The following is a 10124-nucleotide window of genomic DNA, read 5'->3' on the forward strand; positions in this document are numbered from 1 at the left end:
AAGAGTTTGAAAATCAATCTTTATAAAGAGATGTATGTTACCAAGAAAAATCCAATATTTTCCTTACATAAGTTATGTGGTCTTAAATACCAGGACCGAAATCGAACAAGTATTTGTCATACTTAAAGATATAAAAGTGGTTTTAAATCGGCATAAAACCCTTTCTGATTTGAAAGCATACAAGTATTTTTCCATACTTAAGGTAATTTCTATGAGTTAAATCGACATAACTAGCTAATTTAAAGTTAGAACCCGTAAATCTTATGATTGTTAATACCACATGTGAGCTATCATAACCATACTTGACATAGACGGCCTCGTAATACGACGTTCTTCAGGCGTCGCTGTTAAATGACACTTGTCACCACAGACCTGCCGGTCTAGCTGTTGCAAGCAGCTCTGGTGTGGGTTTGTCAAACCCAATATAGATCTATACACAACTATCACGTTCTCCCTACAAGAGACTCTGGTTACAATTTACAGGACTTTTTGACTTTGTTACTTTGGAAGTAACCCGAAGTGAATGACTCACAAATTTATTCATTAACAGATTTACGTGAACTAAACTGAAAAACCTTTGATAAATAAGTTTGAGAAGTAAATGATACATAAACTATACCTATTATAGTCTATCCAAAATGTTTGTAACGTATAAGAACTGTTTTATGAAAACACATTAGTGTTATAAATCCATAAATTATGCTTATTATAGCTTAATATACGTGTTCTAAATGAATGAATAATCTTATCATGAATGACTAAGTTTCAATTTATAATGATAAACTAACAAGGAAACACATTCAATATTTAGAACTTATTGTTATACACTTTGCTCAACATAATACAAAGTGTCATGAAAGTTATAATGATGTTAACTAAATTTAACCTTTCTGCGCTGTTTTAGAAAAGTCATAGAAAAATCATACAAAGTTGAAAACTAAATCCGTAAATTCTAAGAGTTCCCAAAATGTGTCTACTTTACTCATAATTTTTATCATGATTTTTAATGACCTCCAACTTGGGTGAAAAATTCCATAATCACAGACTGGTCCGGATTGGTGTTTGAAATGATAGGCAGTTTTGTAAAAATCACCATAAATTGTAGAAAAATCATATGGAGATGCGCAAGTAGTCATTTTAAAGCTAAGAACTGGAACTAATTGCACCTAAAACAGTTTTGAAAACTAAAATGTTTAAGTTGTCCAAAATAGTCTGTGAATGGAGTCTAACTTTTCTGATGAAAGCTGTTAGAAAATTTTAGTTATGTTCTTGGTGTTTTAACTTGTATTCCCCCCCTAAAAACTTGAGAAAACATAAAAATGTAGGGGTATGAACTCACCTTAGGTGATTTCAGTAGATGAGTGTTGAAGAAGAGAAGTGTCCAACTCAAGAACACTTGAAGAATCACTTGAAGATTCGAAGATCTAACAAGAATGTGATGATGTTTGTGTAAGCAATCTATGATTTTGAGTAGATTCCAGTGAAATAATCACAAGGAGGATGAATTATACTTACCTAGAGAATCTTAAAGCTTGAAGATCAGCCTTGGAGTCTTGAAATAGAGAGAAAAAGCTTGAGAGAACAGTTGTGTTTGATTTTTGGTGAAATGAGAGGAAGTGAAAGAAATGAGGAGAGAGGTTGAGTGTCCAGCTCTCAAAAACGTGGGAATGACTTGTGAGTGAGGTAAAAAGGACAAAGAAGTGACAAGGTATGGTGGGGAGGAGTGTGGGTTAGGCATGGAGTGGGTATGGTGGTTGCTTGTGTCATAGAATAAAGAAAAGTCAACACTCCACCTCTTGTACTTCACCCACTCTTTTTGGATAAGGTTTTATCCTTAAAAACATGATAAATCATTAATTAAGGGTCCTTATATGTTAAAATAAAGTTTTGGGTGAAAATCCCGCGTTAAAATAATTAAAAACGAAGCTAAAATGAAGTCGTAGTCGAAAACCGGAAAGAAAAGGCATTACAACGAGGCTTCTCGGAAGGGGGGCCGAAGGTTCGGTCCCTTCTCGTGCTGGGTCCGAAGCGAGGCGAGACAGCAGAGAGCGAAGGGCAGGTTCGGTCCGAAGTCCTCAGGAGCGAAATAGACCGAATGAACAGTAGCTTCGGGTTCGGTTCAGCAGCCTTCAGGTTCGGGTGAGTGTGCGAGGTTCGGTCCTGAGAGGACCCTTCAGGTTCGGTTCTGAGAAGGCTTTCGGTTCCTAAGAGGACTTTCGGGTCCTAAGAGGACTTTCGGGTCCTAAGAGGGTTTCGGGTCCTTAAGCCTATTTTATTCGTTTTTACCCCGTTTTAAGCGGTTTTCGACCCGGTTAAGGGTCGGAATGACCCGAATGACTTCAGAAAGTTGCGGGAACTTTTGAGAGAGATTTCACATACTTGGAGAGATTTCTCATACAAAGAGAGATTTGGGAGAGATTTCACATACTTGGAGAGATTTGATATTCTTGGAGAGATTTCTCATACAAAGAGATATTTGGGAGAGATTTCACATTCTTGGAAAGATTTCTCATACAAAGAGATATTTGGGAGAGATTTCACATACTTAGAGAGATTTGGGAGAGATTTCAAAATAGAGAGAGATAGAGTGAAAACGATTGAGAGAGGTTTCATTTGTGACCTTTTTGAGTTGACTACTCGGCGAGTCCACACGAATATTCGAGAAGATAGTGACTCGGGGACCTAGAGACTTATTGCATACGGGGGCCGAGAGATGGACTCGACGAGTCGGCACCTGAATCGACGAGTCAATTCGCATATATAAAGATAACCTCTCAGAACGATGGGGGGGGGGGGGGGGGATTCTGGAACAATTCAGAGGAGTTTAGCTGCGATTAAAAAGTCAAAAACACCCTAGAAGATGAAGTTAGAAGCTAGAATTCAATTCCGAAGGAGATTTGAGGCAAATTTCATCATTCTACTTAATCTTTTGTTTTTTCATTATGGTTAAACAATTAGAATCTGTTTGTTTGCTGTTATTTACTTCAATTATGAGCTAAAACTCTTAGACTTCTGTTTGGGGATACAAAATTGATACTATGGTTTGATTGTTGGTAGGATTAATTCTAAGTTGGTGATTTTTGTTATTTTAGCTTGCTAAAGAACCTTATGTGTGAATGATAATTAATTTTCTGTTAATAGGAAGGTAATTAAATAGCATGAACATCTTTTAATTATTAACCTCATATGCTATGTGATCACTTTGTCATATGTCTAGGATTAACGAACATGAAACTAGAGTTAATAAGAAAATTAAGTAAATTCATGTGTGAGCTTGTGTGATGACCATCAACAAGAATTTAACTAAAAGACTAAATTAGTTAACTATTGCAAGTCTAAATTAACCCGAATAATTAATCTAGTGAATTTAATTAAATTAGACAACTGGCCATTGTTTAAGTTAGTTTATTTACTAAGGATTAGTGTAGTGAATGCGAATCTAATCACTTGAATCGGTAACCAACAAAAGAATTAATCCATTGCACCATTACCTTGAAATCAACCATAAGATCAATTGAGTTGAACTAAACAGAAGTTCCTTCCCATTATTGAATCTAGTTAATTCTTTGTTTTTCTAAGTTTTAGATTAAGTAATAGTTAGTAAGTTTTCTAGTCTTGTAAAACTAGAGAAAACCCCCTACTTATTAATTAATTTAGATAGAATTAGTTTTAGTTTTAATTTGTCGTTCCCTGTGTTCGATACCCTACTTATTTAACTATACCACAATTGATAGGTCCACTGCCTTTGTGTGTTATTTTATAATTAAAAGTAGGTTTAAAACTAAGTGAGTTTGCACACATCAAGTTTTTGGCGCCATTGCCGGGGAACGGTTCTAAAATTAACGTTAAATTCTAGTTTTATCGATCCTTTGTGTGGGATTTATCTTACACAAAGTTATTTAAAAGGTAATTTAGTAAGTAGTATAAGTTTTGAAAAAAAAATCGTTTTTAAAGTTACTAGAATTTTTTTTCTGTATTTGCCTTGAACTCGCCGAGTGCATTCGTGCCGACTCGGCGAGTACATCGCTGTTACAGTTTTAATTATTTATTTTATTTTTGTTCTTTTTACGCGTTTTCTGTTTTGTTTACAGTTGTTTCATGACCCGAAGATCTGATACACCTTTGGTCCCTCCTCTTGAAGACCCGGAATCCGCACTAAGGAGGAGCAAAGGCAAAACCGTTGGAGAATCCGCTTCTTCAAAGAACTCACCACTCAAAAACCTCAAATCCGTTTTCAGCAAGAAGAGGAGCAGCAAATCAGGAGCATCCAGTGCCTCTTTGACAATCGGAGACCCAATTCAAGAAGACACCGAGTACGAGACCGAGGAAGAAGAAGAACCCACATACGAGCACGAATCCGAGTTTGAAGACGATTTAGCTATCACCATGGCTAATATCGATGAAGTCCCCATGGGGGAATGGAAGAAGAGGATGCGCGATGACACCGGCCCGGGACTTGTGCAGTCCGCAATTCCTGCAACCGCTACTTTCGAACTAAAAGGCCATATTCTCGCTCAACTCAAGGAGATTCTTTTTTATGGAAAGGATCACGAAGACGCCTACAAGCACTTGGACAAAGTGAATGATGTGGCTGACTACTTCAACGTACCGAATGTTCCACGCGAGACCCAGCTTCTTCGCATGCTCCCAGTCACGTTCAAAGGTGCTGCAAAGGATTGGCTAAAATCACTTCCTCCCGGATCGGTCACCACATGGGCCAAGATGAAGGAAGAATTCATTGATCACTTTTCCCACCCTCCAAAATAGCCAAACTAAAGAAAGCCATTGCCAACTTCGAGCAACAACTCGGAGAATCTCTTTATGAAGCTTGGGAAAGATACAAGAGCTTGCTTAGGAATTGCCCACACCATGACCTCAATAGCCAACAAGAGGTCTCCATCTTCTATGATGGAGTCAATGTCACCACAAGGCAATTGCTCGAATCACAAGGCCCGCTCATGAAGAAGGCACCCCCGGTAATCAAGGAGCTAATTGAAGAATTCTCTAAGCATTCTAGAGAATACCACAATCCAAGAAATGAAGTAAGTCGGGGGGTAGTGAACTCAGCAAATAATAGCATGGCGACGGTGATAGCCAAACTTGATAGTCTAGATAGAAGAATGACAAAAATGGATCAAACAATCCATGCTATTCGGGTGGGATGTGAGAATTGTAGAGGGCCCCATCTCACAAAGGATTGTGATTTGGATGAAAATGGAAATAAGAAGACTCAAGTGTTCTATTCAAGTGGTGATAGATACGACGAGAATTGGCGGAAACCGAAGAAGGAATGGCTCCCATACGAAGAATACAAGAAAGCTAAGGAGGAGAAATACAAATAGAAAGAGAGGGGATTTTATCAAAAGGAAGAACTGGTGATGGAAAAGAAAGCCGATTTAGAAGAATTGTTCACTAGATTCATAGCCGCGTCCGAAAAGAGACATAATGATCACGATGCTGCAATACACGAGACCAGAAATATGTTAAGGAATCAACAGGCATCCATTCTCAACATTGAGAAACAGCTGGGACAGCTTGCACACCAAGTGAACGAAAGAAGATCGGGTCAACTTCCAAGTAATACCGAAACCAATCCGAGAATGGAGAATGTGAGTGCAGTAACTTCCAGAAGTGAAAAAAATTTCACACATGCACAGAGGATCTCCAATAGGAAGACAGAAAAGGCAGAAGAGTCAGCTCCAGCTAAGCCCGACCAGACTCGCCGAGTCCCTCTAATGAATTCGACGAGTCCATCCGTAAATGACAAAACTGTCATTCCTTTAAAGCCATATAATCCCCCTTTTCCATTCCCAATCAGAGCCATGCCTGTGGAAAAAGTTGAAGCTTATAGAGCCTTTATGGAGCATGTTAAAGCTTTACAAGTCAATGTGTTGTTTGTGGAAACGATGCTCAAAACACCCAAGTACTTCAACTTACTAAAAGGTCTCTTTGCTGCTAGGAAGGATTTAGCTAAAGTCGCGGAGATAATATTGAGTGAGCTACCCGAAAAGAAGGGCGATCCGGGGAGTATCATAATTCCGTGCCAATTTGGAAACGCATTCGTCACTCAAGCGTTGACTGACTCGGGTGCAAGCATCAATCTGATGTCTTTCTCTTTCTTTAAGAAGCTAAATTTACCGGAGCCAAGGCCGGTAAACATGAAGATCCATTTGGCAGACAAGACGACAATTCATCCACGAGGGGTTTGTGAGGATCTTCTTATTAAAGTCAAAAAGTTCATATTTCCAGTAGACTTCGTGGTGCTTGATATGGAAGAAGACCCCGAAATTCCTATTATTTTGGGGAGGTCGTTTTTAAACACCGCATGTGCTTTAATCAATGTAAGTGAGTTTACACTAACACTAAGGGTAGGAGATGAGTCCGCAATATTTAGAGCCTTACCAGAAGTCAAGCAAGAAGAGGAAGGAAAAGAAGAGATCTCATTTATCGATATAGGTGATGAGATACTACAAAAAGAGCTTTCACTTTTGCAAGAAGAAGATCCAAGCAAGTTTTTGCTACTTTCTGGAGAGGATGGAGATGTTAACAAGGACTTAAAGGAGATAGAAAAGCTACTGGAAGGAGCTGACTTGGAAAACACAGAGGAATTGGTGAAATACGATCCGACTCGCCGAGTCACTTTCTTGGACTCGACGAGTCTAGTCGAATCTGCCAACAACTTGGTTGACTTAGATCTGTTTGTTGCTAGTTCTCTGCATATGTTGGACTTGAATATTTTTCCTCATTCTTTAGAAGAACAAACAGCAGAAGGAGAAATAGACACGGAAGTTCAACATGTCCATATAGCATGTCTTGATGCAATTCCGATTGAAGATGAGGTAAGCACAACAAAAGAGGAGAAGGCAAATGATAGGAGAGTTGATAGACCTTACATTACCAAACCTAGAGCATGAACTTTCACAAACTTTGAAGTAATTAAGTTTAAGGAAAAGGAGGTGCAAGAGAAGGTGAAAAAGAGTGGGGTGAAGAAGAAAAAGAGGAGAAGGGAAGCCCAAGCAGCTGAGGATGATGCTGTAAAGAAGAAAAGAGAGGAATTAAAACGGGCTTACAAAAAGAAGATTCACGCTTACAAGACAAAGTACAAACCACAAAAGATTAGGCGTGCATTCCCGATGCTGGAAGATGACGAGACGTAGATGGGAAGGAGTCCAACTAACGACTCCTTAAAAAGAAGCGCTTGGCGGGAGGCAACCCGTTATTTAGAGTTTTCTTTCTTTTATCTTTTTAGTTTTGTTTGAATTTTTTTTCGTTTTTAGAATTCTAATCTTCCAATTCGTCGGACATGTCTGCTTGAGAGTGCGTATGGGACATGTCTGCTTGAGAGTGCGTATGGACTAAGTGTGGGGTGGAGTAAATTTTCTTTTTTTTGAATAAATGGCAAAATTTTATAATTTCTAAATTGTTTGTAAGAGACTCGCCGAGTCTGACCATGACTCGATGAGTCCATTCAGATTTCAGAAGAATGATAAAATCCCGACCAGACTCGCCGAGTTTGACCCTGACTCGACGAGTCCTTTTTATTTACAGAAAAAAAAATAATTTTGAAATTACTTTTACAACCGATAACTAGGGTTTTAACCCTAATGAAATCAGTTTTTCACACTACACTCGCTGTGCGCCTCCCTCCCAACTTTTTCTCTCAAGCATTCATCATCTTCTTCAATTGTTCTTCAAGCTTTTCAATTTCCATCACAAAAGGTACTGAATTTCTTCCTAATTTCTGTTAAAAGCATGGTTTTTAGATGATCTAGGGTAACAATTTCATATAATACCCAATTGTGAAGAATAATGAATTTATAGGGTTTTGATTTTACATCAATTATGTTGTTTTGGATGATCATTCTTGCCCTAATACATGTTAGACACATCCCTGGACAAAACCCTTGAGTTAAATTTGAGATTTAATGGTCGGATTTTGACAGACTCGCCGACTAACTCGCGCAGTTCTTGCGACTCGCCGAGTCGTTCATGGACTCGACGAGTCCAGTCGGGAACCCAGATGCGACTTATTTTAATGATTTTCTGTGTTTTTCTGTGTTTGGTGTTCTTTGTGTTACAGGAAAATGTTTCACAGAAGTCAAGGGTCCAATGGACGCCAAGGAGACTTTCCTTGGTTGAATTTCCCTCAAATCGAATCCGCTTCAACCATGACGAGATGGAAGAAGAAATTAGCTGAAGTCAGAAAGAAAGAAATTTACGTGCCCAACAGAATTGATTGGGGTTGGTTGCAAAGTGTGCGTTATTAAAAGGAGTTGGCTCCCTATCTTTTAAAGGAGTTTGTTTACGAGGGGGAGTCGATGGTTTGCGATGGGTGGAGCCGGGTCTTTCGTATTCAAGAGCCGGTGTACCGGGAGCTTTGCCTGGAATTTTCTCCACGGTATCTTTTCGTGGAGGAGATGACTGTTATCACACGATGAGTGTCAGTTTCTGCCTTGGGGGCGAGTTTCACCAGTGCTCTGTTGTGGATCTTGGTTGTCGGATGGGTATTTATGACCGCCCGGTGGTCTCAACTGCTATTTTCCGAGCCTTTATGGAATGCTCTCACAAAGTGTTCCCCGATGGTGTGACAAGTACGGGTTGATGGAATACGATTGCTAACAAAGTGTACATTCCGAAGTCAGCCCAGGAGGGAAGCATTCGGTCGCCTACACACTGTCTTATTCATCGCCTTATCTCCACCACCATTAACCAACGAAAGGATGATGACAAGGTTTCTAACCTTGATGTCTTTTACTTATGGAGCATTATCACACCAGACACTTTATGCAATATTCCTTGGTGTTTAGCTTCATATTTGGCGGAGGGTGCGGTCAAAGATCGCAAGACATCGAAGATTAATGGTGGAATGTTTGTCACACGACTCGCCAATTCGTTTGGGTTAATGACCCGCGGCGCATGGAATTTGATGACGATGATCCCTACCCCTCCATTCAATCCAATTCTTTTTAGGAGGGCTAGGATCATTGAGGACTATGGTGGAGGTCATTATGCTATCCCGCATGATGATCCTATTGTTGGTCCCGAGGCGCCGGGAAGGAGGATCCGATCGAGGCGTGAACGTGATGTAGAGGAGGAACTGCCGGTGATTCCGGTAGACAATGATGAAGTACCAATGGATTGGTACAATGTCGAGATGAGGCGGTTACAAGATCAAATGGCGCGGGGTATCAACTTTAGCAATCAATCCCACATTCGACTTTTTGACCACTTCAACATTCCACATATTGATGGTGGTAACTTCCTATATATTCCGTCTTGGGAAGAGGTGATCAACGCAAGAAGGAGCGACACTAATGGAAGTGGAGCGGCGCATGATCATGACGATGAGGATGAGGATTAGTTCTTTGTGTTTTATTGAACAATTTTTATTTTGTTTTTCTTATTTGGTGTGTTTTGAAATTTGTTAAGACTTTTACTGTTATGCTTGATGTTTGATTGCCTTGATGATTTTTAGAATTGGATTAGGAGAGCTTGCATAGAAGGGTTTAGAGTTATAGAGTCAAGAGAATTTTAAAGAGTGAACAAGAGAGTCAAGAAAGGGAAGCGTTAGAGTCAAAGTATCAAGTCCGGTCCTAAGGGACATGAGCGAGTGAGTCTATAAGTGAGGAGAAATTTTGAAGATTTATTAGAGGCTGGAACAAATGCAGAATACCATTTTTTTTCGTCCAACGGTCTACTCGTCGAGTGCACTAAACTGACTCGACGAGTCGCCTTGTATTCTCGCATATTCGAAGATGTCCGCGCTTATACTCGATGAGTCGCATATATGACTCGACGAGTCATTCATTTTTATACCAAAAGGACTGCTGATTTGATGCTGCTGAGTGTGCTACTTGACCATTTATTCTTCCATATCGATTCTTGAAGATCTTACACTGTTTTCCCTGCATATTTGGAGCTGCCACACGAGACACATGACACCCAAGACATGGATGAGCTGTTCCCATGTCTAAAGTCAAGTGAAGATGGAGCTGAAGAAAAGAGTATCAACCTATCGACTGCTACCCTAGGGGAGCTTGTTCCAATTCTCTCTATATTTGCATTTTTATTTTTTTGGCATAATATGCAATGAGGGCATTGCATAAAATAAGTGTGGGGTAGGG

The 10124-nt window shown here is 39.6% G+C and overlaps 1 non-coding gene across 1 annotated transcript; it reads right to left on the reverse strand.

The window, feature by feature from the left end:
* Window positions 1-4769: 4769 nt before the first annotated feature.
* On the reverse strand, window positions 4770-4876 carry LOC111885625 (small nucleolar RNA R71). Its single transcript, XR_002848164.2, has one exon. It is a non-coding gene; the product is annotated as a small nucleolar RNA R71 (small nucleolar RNA).
* Window positions 4877-10124: the final 5248 nt, after the last annotated feature.

Source organism: Lactuca sativa, chromosome 4 (assembly GCF_002870075.4).
Source record: "Lactuca sativa cultivar Salinas chromosome 4, Lsat_Salinas_v11, whole genome shotgun sequence".
Taxonomy (NCBI): Eukaryota; Viridiplantae; Streptophyta; class Magnoliopsida; order Asterales; family Asteraceae; genus Lactuca; species Lactuca sativa.